Source organism: Phyllobates terribilis, unplaced genomic scaffold (genome assembly GCF_046119375.1).
Source record: "Phyllobates terribilis strain yellow unplaced genomic scaffold, ASM4611937v1 Scaffold_9__5_contigs__length_417890890, whole genome shotgun sequence".
NCBI lineage: Eukaryota > Metazoa > Chordata > Amphibia > Anura > Dendrobatidae > Phyllobates > Phyllobates terribilis.
Window position 1 is genome coordinate 39,853,863 of NW_027362769.1, and position 11,387 is coordinate 39,865,249.

Sequence of the window (11,387 nt, forward strand, 5' to 3'; positions counted from 1 at the left end):
CAGGATTAGGGGATGAGGGCTGTCATGCATAGCTGGATTGGGGATGATGGGATCATGCATACCAGGATTGGGAGTGAGGGGACCATGAATACCAGGATTGGGGGTGAGGTTACCATGCATACCAGGAATGGGGGATGAGGGGTGCCATGCATACCAGGATTGAGGGGTGAGGGGTACCATGCATACCAGGATTGAGGGGTACCATGCATACCAGGATTGGGTGATGAGGGGTACTATGCATACCAGGACTGGGGGATGAGGGGTACCATGCATACCAGGATAGGGATCTGGTGGGCCATGCATACCGGGATTCGGATGACGGGCCATGCATACCAGGAAAGGGATGAGGGGTACCATGTACACCAGGATAGGGATGAGGGGTACCATGCATACCAGGATGAGGGGCACCATGCATGCCAGGATTGGGGATGAGGGGTGCCATGCATGCCAGGATTGGGGATGAGGGGTGTTATGCATGCCAGGATTGGGGATGAGGGGACCATGCATACCAGGATTGGAGGTGAGGAGACAACGTATACCAGGATTGGGGGATGAGGGGGGCCATGCATACCAGGATTGGGGGTGAGGGGACCACACATACCAAGATTGGAGGATGACGGGTGCCATGCATAGCTGGATTGTGGATGAGGAGACCATGCATACCAGGATTGGGGGTGAGGGAACCATTCATACCAGGATTGGGGGTGAGGGTACCACGCATACCAGGATTGGGGGATGAGGGGTGCCATGCATACCTGGATTGAGGGGTGAGGGGTACCATGCATACCAGGATTGGGGGATGAGGGGTACCATGCATACCAGGATAGGGATCTGGTGGGCCATGCATACCGGGATTCGGATGAGGGGCCATGCATACCAGGAGAGGGATGAGGGGTACCATGTATACCAGGATATGGATGAGGGGTACTATGAATACCAGGATGAAGGATGAGGGTGCCATGCATACCAGTATGAGGGGCACCATGCATGCCAGGATTGGGGATGAGGGGTGCCATGCATGCCAGGAATGGGGATGAGGGGTGCCATGCATGCCAGGATTGGGGATGAGGGGTGCCATGCATGCCAGGATTGGGGATGAGGGGACCATGCATACCAGGATTGGAGGTGAGGGGACCATGCATACCAGGATTGGGGGATGAGGGGGGCCATGCATACCAGGATGGGGGGTGAGGGGATCACACATACCAGGATTGGGGGATGAGGGGTGCCATGCATTGCTGGATTGGGGATGATGGGACCATGCATACCAGGATTGGGGGTGAGGGGAACATTCATACCAGGATTGGGGGTGAGGGTACCATGCATACCAGGATTGGGGGTTGAGGGGAACCATGCATACCAGGATAGGGATGAGGCATGCCATGCATACCAGGATAGGGATGAGGGGTGCCATGCATACCAGGATTGGGTGTGAGGGGTGCCATGCGTACCAGGATTGGGGGTGAGCGGTGCCATGTGTACCATGATTGAGGGTGAGGCATGCCATGCGTACCAGGATTGAGAGTTAGGGGTGCCATACATACCAGGATTGGGGTGAGGGTACTATGCATACCAGGATCGGGGGATTATGGGTACTTACATACCAAGATTGGGGTGAGGGTACCATGCATACGAGGATCGGGGGATGAGGGGTACCATGCATACCAAGATTCGGGGATGATGGGTACCATGCATACGAGGATAGGGATCTGGGGGGGCCATGCATACCAGGATTTGGATGAGGGGCCATGCATACCCGGATGAGGGGTACAATGTATACCAGGATAGGGATGAGGGAACCATGCATACCAGGATGAGGGGCGCCATGCATGCCAGGATTGGGGATGAGGGGTTCCATGCATGCCAGGATTGGGGATGAGGGGTGCCATGCATGCCAGGATTGGGGATGAGGGGTGCCATGCATGCCAGGATTGGGGATGAGGGGTTCCATGCTTGCCAGGATTGGGGATGAGGGGTGCCATGCATGCCAGGATTGGGGATGAGGGGTGGCATGCATACCAGGATTGGGGGTGAGGGGTGCCATGCATACCATGATTGGGGGATGAGGGGTACCATGCATACCAGGATTGGGGGATGAGGCGTACCATGCATACCAGGACTGGAGGTGAGGGGGCCATGCATACCATGATTGAGGGATGAGGGGGCCACATATACCATGATTGAGGGATGAGGGGTACCATACATACCAGGTTTGGGCTATGAGGGGTACCATGTATATCAGGATTGGGGGATGAGGAGGGCCATGCATACCAGGATTGAAGGTGAGGGGACCACACATACCAGGATTAGGGAATGAGGGCTGTCATGCATAGCTGGATTGGGGATGAGGGGACCATGCATACCAGGATTGGGAGTGAGGGGACCATGAATACCAGGATTGGGGGTGAGGTTACCACGCATACCAGGAATGGGGGATGAGGGGTGCCATGCATACCAGGATTGAGGGGTGAGGGGTACCATGCATACCAGGATTGAAGGGTACCATGCATACCAGGATTGGGTGATGAGGGGTACTATGCATACCAGGACTGGGGGATGAGGGGTACCATGCATACCAGGATAGGGATCTGGTGGGCCATGCATACCGGGATTCGGATGGCAGGCCATGCATACCAGGAGAGGGATGAGGGGTACCATGTACACCAGGATAGGGATGAGGGGTACCATGCATACCAGGATGAAGGATGAGGGTGCCATGCATACCAGGATGAGGGGCACCATGCATGCCAGGATTGGGGATGAGGGGTGCCATGCATGCCAGGAATGGGGATGAGGGGTGCCATGCATGCCAGGATTGGGGATGAGGGGTGTCATGCATGCCAGGATTGGGGATGAGGGGACCATGCATACCAGGATTGGAGGTGAGGGGACCACGTATACCAGGATTGGAGGATAAGGGGGGCCATGCATACCATGATTGGGGGTGAGGTGACCACACATACCAAGATTGGAGGATGAGGGGTGCCATGCATAGCTGGATTGGGGATGAGGGGACCATGCATACCAGGATTGGGGGTGAGGGAACCATTCATATCAGGATTGGGGGTGAGGGTACCACGCATACCAGGATTGGGGGATGAGTGGTGCCATGCATACCTGGATTGAGGGGTGAGGGGTACCATGCATACCAGGATTGAAGGGTACCATGCATACCAGGATTGGGGGATGAGGGGTGCCATGCATGCCAGGATTGGGGATGAGGGGTGCCATGCATGCCAGGAATTGGGGATGAGGGGACCATGCATACTAGGATTGGAGGTGAGGGGACCATGCATACCAGGATTGGGGGATGAGGGGGGCCATGCATACCAGGATTGGGGGTGAGGGGACCATACATACCTGGATTGGGGGATGAGGGGTGCCATGCATTGCTGGATTGGGGATGAGGGGACCATGCATACCAGGATTGGGGGTGAGGGGAACATTCATACCAGGATTGGGGGTGAGGGTACCACGCATACCAGGATTGGGGGATGAGGGGTGCCATGCATACCAGGATTGAGGGGTGAGGGGTACCATGCATACCAGGATTGAAGGGTACCATGCATACCAAGATTGGGGGATGAGGGGTGCCATGCATGCCAGGATAGGGATGAGGGGTACCATGCATACCAGGATAGGGATCTGGGTGGGGGCATGCATACCAGGATTCGGATGAGGGGCCATGCATACCAGGAGAAGGATGAGGGGTACCATGTATACCAGGATAGGGATGAGGGGTACCATGCATACCAGGATGAGGGATGAGGGAGCCATGCATACCAGGATGAGGGGCGCCATGCATGCCAGGAATGGGGATGAGGGGTGCCATGCATGGCAGAAATGGGGATGAGGGGTGCCATGCATGCCAGGAATGGGGATGAGGGGTGCCATGCATGCCAGGATTGGGGATGAGGGTTGCCATGCATAACAAGATTGGGGATGAGGGGTGCCGTGCATACCAGGATAGGGATGAGGCGTGCCATGCATACCATGATAGGGATGAGGGGTGCCATGCATACCAGGATTAGTGGTGAGAGGCGCCATGCATACCGGGATTGAGGGTGAGGGGCGCCATGCATACCAGGATTGGAGGTGAGGGGTGCCATGCATACCAGGATAGAGATAAGGCGTACCATGCGTACCAGGATTGAAGGTGAGGGGTGCCATGCATACCAGGATTGAGGGTGAGGGGTGTCATGCGTATCAGGATTGGGGGATTGGAGGATGAGGGGGGCCATGCATACCAGGGTTGGGGGTGAGGGGACGACACATATCAGGATTGGGGGATGAGGGTACCATGCATACCAGGATTGGGGGATGAGGGGTGCCATGCATGCCAGGATTTAGGGGTGAGGGGTACCATGCATACCAGGATTGAGGGGTGAGGGGTACCATGCATACCAGGATTGGGGGATGAGGGGTACCATGCTTCCCAGGATTGGGGGATGAGGGGTACCATGCACACCAGGATAGGGATCTGGGGGGGCCATGCATACTAGGATTCAGATGAGGGGCCATGCATACCAGGAGAGGGATGAGGGGTATCATGTATACCAGGATAGGGGGATGAGGGGTACCATGCATACCTGGATGAGGGATGAGGGAGCCATGCATACCAGGACGAGGGGCACCATGCATGCCAGGATTGGGGATAAGGGGTGCCTTGCATGCCAGGATTGGGGATGAGGGGTGCCATGCATGCCAGGATTGGGGATGAGGGGTGCCATGCATGCCAGGCTTGGGGATGAGGGGTGCAATGCATACCAAGATTGGGGATGAGGAGTGCTATGCATGCCAGGGTTGGGGGTGAGGGGTGCCATGCATACCAGGTTTTGGGGATGAGGGGACCATACATACCAGGATTGGAGGTGAGGGGTGCCATGCATACCAGGATTGGAGGTGAGGGGTGCCATGCATACCAGGATTGGAGGTGAGGGGTGCCATGCATACCAGGATAGGGATAAGGTGTGCCATGCATACCAGGATAGGTATGAGGGGTGCCATGCATACCAGGATTAGTGGTGAGAGGTGCCATGCATACCAGGATTGGTGGTCCGGTGTGCCATGCATACCAAGATTGGAGGTGAGGGGTGCCATGCATACCAGGATAGCGATGAGGCATGCCATGCATACCAGGATAGGGATGAGGGGTGCCATGCATACCAGGATTGGGGGTGAGGGGTGCCATGTGTACCAGGATTGAGGGTGAGGGGTGCCATGCGTGCCAGGATTGAGGGTGAGGGGCACCATGCATGCCAGGATTGGGGATAAGGGGTGCCATGCATGCCAGGATTGGGGATGAGGGGTGCCATGCATGCCAGGATTGGGGATGAGGGGTGCCATGCATGCCAGGCTTGGGGATGAGGGGTGCAATGCATACCAAGATTGGGGATGAGGAGTGCTATGCATGCCAGGGTTGGGGGTGAGGGGTGCCATGCATACCAGGTTTGGGGGATGAGGGGACCATACATACCAGGATTGGAGGTGAGGGGTGCCATGCATACCAGGATTGGAGGTGAGGGGTACCATGCATACCAGGATTGGAGGTGAGGGGTGCCATGCATACCAGGATAGGGATGAGGTGTGCCATGCATACCAGGATAGGTATGAGGGGTGCCATGCATACCAGGATTAGTGGTGAGAGGTGCCATGCATACCAGGATTGGTGGTGCGGTGTGCCATGCATACCAAGATTGGAGGTGAGGGGTGCCATGCATACCAGGATAGCGATGAGGCATGCCATGCATACCAGGATAGGGATGATTGGTGCCATGCATACCAGGATTGGGGGTGAGGGGTGCCATGTGTACCAGGATTGAGGGTGAGGGGTGCCATGCGTGCCAGGATTGAGGGTGAGGGGTGCCATGCGTACCAGGATTGGGGGTGAGGGGTGCCATGCATACCAGGATAGGGATGAGGCATGCCATGCATGCCAGGATTAATGGTGAGAGGTGCCATGCATACCAAGATTGGTGGTGCGAGGTGCCATGCATACCAGGAATGGAGGTGAGAGGTGCCATGCATACCAGGAAAGGGATGAGGCGTGCCATGCATACCAGGATAGGCATGAGGGGTGCCATGCATACCAGGATTGGGGGTGAGGAGTGCCATGCGTACCAGGATTGAGGATGAGGGGTGCCATGCGTACCAGGATTGTGAGGGCAGCACATAACAGGAAGGGGGAACAGGATTGGGGAGAACAAATACCAGGATGGGGCCAGCACAAATATCAGGATGGGAGACCATATACCAATAAAAGTGCTTGCCACCCGGGCGTAGAATGGGCTCAATAGCTAGTTATACTATATGGAGGACTATGTGGGACCATCATACTGTATGGAGGACTATAAGGGGCCATTATACTGTATGGAGGGCAATGCAGGGCCCAATATACTATGTGAAGGACTATATGGGGCCGTTATACTGTATGGATGGCAATGCAGGGCCCAATGTACTGTATAAAGGATTGTATGGGACCATTATACTGTATGGAGGACTGTATGGGCCCATTATACTGTAAGGAGGACAATGTGGGGCCCATTTTACTTTGTGCAGGGATTTGTGGCGATCACACTTGGGGAATCATACTGTGATGGGGTCACTATACTTTACAATAAAGGTTGAAGGAGGGTATAGTAGGGTCATCATACAGTGCGTGTGGAGGGTACTCTGGAGGAATTCACTGTGAGCGTCTCTTTCTGTGCCTGGCTGGTACTTTTGCTGGCATCATATTTTATTTCATAGAATCATAGAATCATAGGGGTGCCATGCATGCCAGGATAGGGATGAGGGGTACCATGCATACCAGGATAGGGATCTGGGTGGGGGCATGCATACCAGGATTCGGATGAGGGGCCATGCATACCAGGAGAAGGATGAGGGGTATCATGTATACCAGGATAGGGGGAAGAGGGGTACCATGCATACCTGGATGAGGGATGAGGGAGCCATGCATACCAGGACGAGGGGCACCATGCATGCCAGGATTGGGGATAAGGGGTGCCATGCATGCCAGGATTGGGGATGAGGGGTGCCATGCATGCCAGGATTGGGGATGAGGGGTGCCATGCATGCCAGGCTTGGGGATGAGGGGTGCAATGCATACCAAGATTGGGGATGAGGAGTGCTATGCATGCCAGGGTTGGGGGTGAGGGGTGCCATGCATACCAGGTTTGGGGGATGAGGGGACCATACATACCAGGATTGGAGGTGAGGGGTGCCATGCATACCAGGATTGGAGGTGAGGGGTACCATGCATACCAGGATTGGAGGTGAGGGGTGCCATGCATACCAGGATAGGGATGAGGTGTGCCATGCATACCAGGATAGGTATGAGGGGTGCCATGCATACCAGGATTAGTGGTGAGAGGTGCCATGCATACCAGGATTGGTGGTGCGGTGTGCCATGCATACCAAGATTGGAGGTGAGGGGTGCCATGCATACCAGGATAGCGATGAGGCATGCCATGCATACCAGGATAGGGATGATTGGTGCCATGCATACCAGGATTGGGGGTGAGGGGTGCCATGTGTACCAGGATTGAGGGTGAGGGGTGCCATGCGTGCCAGGATTGAGGGTGAGGGGTGCCATGCGTACCAGGATTGGGGGTGAGGGGTGCCATGCATACCAGGATAGGGATGAGGCATGCCATGCATGCCAGGATTAATGGTGAGAGGTGCCATGCATACCAAGATTGGTGGTGCGAGGTGCCATGCATACCAGGAATGGAGGTGAGAGGTGCCATGCATACCAGGAAAGGGATGAGGCGTGCCATGCATACCAGGATAGGCATGAGGGGTGCCATGCATACCAGGATTGGGGGTGAGGAGTGCCATGCGTACCAGGATTGAGGATGAGGGGTGCCATGCGTACCAGGATTGTGAGGGCAGCACATAACAGGATGGGGGAACAGGATTGGGGAGAACAAATACCAGGATGGGGCCAGCACAAATATCAGGATGGGAGACCATATACCAATAAAAGTGCTTGCCACCCGGGCGTAGAATGGGCTCAATAGCTAGTTATACTATATGGAGGACTATGTGGGACCATCATACTGTATGGAGGACTATAAGGGGCCATTATACTGTATGGAGGGCAATGCAGGGCCCAATATACTATGTGAAGGACTATATGGGGCCGTTATACTGTATGGATGGCAATGCAGGGCCCAATGTACTGTATAAAGGATTGTATGGGACCATTATACTGTATGGAGGACTGTATGGGCCCATTATACTGTAAGGAGGACAATGTGGGGCCCATTTTACTTTGTGCAGGGATTTGTGGCGATCACACTTGGGGAATCATACTGTGATGGGGTCACTATACTTTACAATAAAGGTTGAAGGAGGGTATAGTAGGGTCATCATACAGTGCGTGTGGAGGGTACTCTGGAGGAATTCACTGTGAGCGTCTCTTTCTGTGCCTGGCTGGTACTTTTGCTGGCATCATATTTTATTTCATAGAATCATAGAATCATAGGGGTGCCATGCATGCCAGGATAGGGATGAGGGGTACCATGCATACCAGGATAGGGATCTGGGTGGGGGCATGCATACCAGGATTCGGATGAGGGGCCATGCATACCAGGAGAAGGATGAGGGGTATCATGTATACCAGGATAGGGGGATGAGGGGTACCATGCATACCTGGATGAGGGATGAGGGAGCCATGCATACCAGGACGAGGGGCACCATGCATGCCAGGATTGGGGATAAGGGGTGCCATGCATGCCAGGATTGGGGATGAGGGGTGCCATGCATGCCAGGATTGGGGATGAGGGGTGCCATGCATGCCAGGCTTGGGGATGAGGGGTGCAATGCATACCAAGATTGGGGATGAGGAGTGCTATGCATGCCAGGGTTGGGGGTGAGGGGTGCCATGCATACCAGGTTTGGGGGATGAGGGGACCATACATACCAGGATTGGAGGTGAGGGGTGCCATGCATACCAGGATTGGAGGTGAGGGGTACCATGCATACCAGGATTGGAGGTGAGGGGTGCCATGCATACCAGGATAGGGATGAGGTGTGCCATGCATACCAGGATAGGTATGAGGGGTGCCATGCATACCAGGATTAGTGGTGAGAGGTGCCATGCATACCAGGATTGGTGGTGCGGTGTGCCATGCATACCAAGATTGGAGGTGAGGGGTGCCATGCATACCAGGATAGCGATGAGGCATGCCATGCATACCAGGATAGGGATGATTGGTGCCATGCATACCAGGATTGGGGGTGAGGGGTGCCATGTGTACCAGGATTGAGGGTGAGGGGTGCCATGCGTGCCAGGATTGAGGGTGAGGGGTGCCATGCGTACCAGGATTGGGGGTGAGGGGTGCCATGCATACCAGGATAGGGATGAGGCATGCCATGCATGCCAGGATTAATGGTGAGAGGTGCCATGCATACCAAGATTGGTGGTGCGAGGTGCCATGCATACCAGGAATGGAGGTGAGAGGTGCCATGCATACCAGGAAAGGGATGAGGCGTGCCATGCATACCAGGATAGGCATGAGGGGTGCCATGCATACCAGGATTGGGGGTGAGGAGTGCCATGCGTACCAGGATTGAGGATGAGGGGTGCCATGCGTACTAGGATTGTGAGGGCAGCACATAACAGGATGGGGGAACAGGATTGGGGAGAACAAATACCAGGATGGGGCCAGCACAAATATCAGGATGGGAGACCATATACCAATAAAAGTGCTTGCCACCTGGGCGTAGAATGGGCTCAATAGCTAGTTATACTATATGGAGGACTATGTGGGACCATCATACTGTATGGAGGACTATAAGGGGCCATTATACTGTATGGAGGGTAATGCAGGGCCCAATATACTATGTCAAGGACTATATGGGGCCGTTATACTGTATGGATGGCAATGCAGGGCCCAATGTACTGTATAAAGGATTGTATGGGACCATTATACTGTATGGAGGACTGTATGGGCCCATTATACTGTAAGGAGGACAATGTGGGGCCCATTTTACTTTGTGCAGGGATTTGTGGCGATCACACTTGGGGAATCATACTGTGATGGGGTCACTATACTTTACAATAAAGGTTGAAGGAGGGTATAGTAGGGTCATCATACAGTGCGTGTGGAGGGTACTCTGGAGGAATTCACTGTGAGCATCTTTCTGTGCCTGGCTGGTACTTTTGCTGGCATCATATTTTATTTCATAGAATCATAGAATGGTAGAGTTGGAAGGGACCTCCTGGGTCATCTGGTCCAACCCCCTGCTCAAAGCAGGATTCACTAGATCATCTCAGACAGATGTCTGTCCAGCCTCTGCTTGAAGACGTCCATTGAAGGGGAACTCACCACCTCTCGTGGCAGCCTGTTCCACTCATTAATCACCCTAACTGTCAAAAAGTTTTTTCTAATATCTAATCTGTGTCTCCTCCCATTTAGTTTCATCCCATTGCTTCTAGTCTTTCCTTGTGCAAATGAGAATAAAGATGATCCTTCTACAATGTGACAGCCCTTGACATATTTGTAGACAGCTATTAAGTCTCCTCTCAGTCTTCTTTTTTGCAAGCTAAACATTCCCAAATCCTGCAACCGTTCCTCATAGGACATGGTTTGCAGACCAGTCACCATTCTGGTCGCTCTTCTCTGAACTTGCTCCAGTTTGTCTATGTCTTTTTTAAAATGTGGTGCCCAAAACTGTACACAGTATTCCAGATGAGGTCTGACCAAAGAGGAGTAAAGACCGATAATGACTTCACGTGATCTAGACTGTATGCTTCTGTTAATACATCCCAGAATTGTATTTGCCTTTTTTGCTGCTGCATCACACTGTTGACTCATGTTCAGTCTATGATCTATTAGTATACCTAAGTCTTTTTCACATGTACTGTTGCTTAGCTCTATTCCTCCCATTCTGTATATGCTTTTTTCATTTTTATTGCCCAGATGTAGTACTTTGCATTTTTCCCTGTTAAAAACCATTCTGTTGGTTGCTGCCCACTGCTCCAGTTTATTTAGGTCTTTTTGAATCCTCTCTCTCTCTTCTCTAGTATTAGCTATCCCTCCTAGCTTTGCGTCATCAGCAAATTTAATCAGTTTACCCTCAATTCCTTCATCTAAATCATTGAAAAAGATGTTGAACAATACAGGTCCCAGGACGGAGCCCTGTGGTACCCCACTTGAGACATTCATCCAGCTGGATGTGAAGCCATTTACAACCACCCTTTGAGTCCGATCACTAAGCCAGTTATGAATCCACCTAACAGTTGCCTGGTCCATTGCATACTTGGTCATTTTTTCAATAAGGATGGTGTGAGATACTTTGTCAAATGCTTTGCTGAAGTCAAGATATACTATATCTACAGCATTTCCCTGATCCACCCAGTCAGTGATTCTGTCATAGAA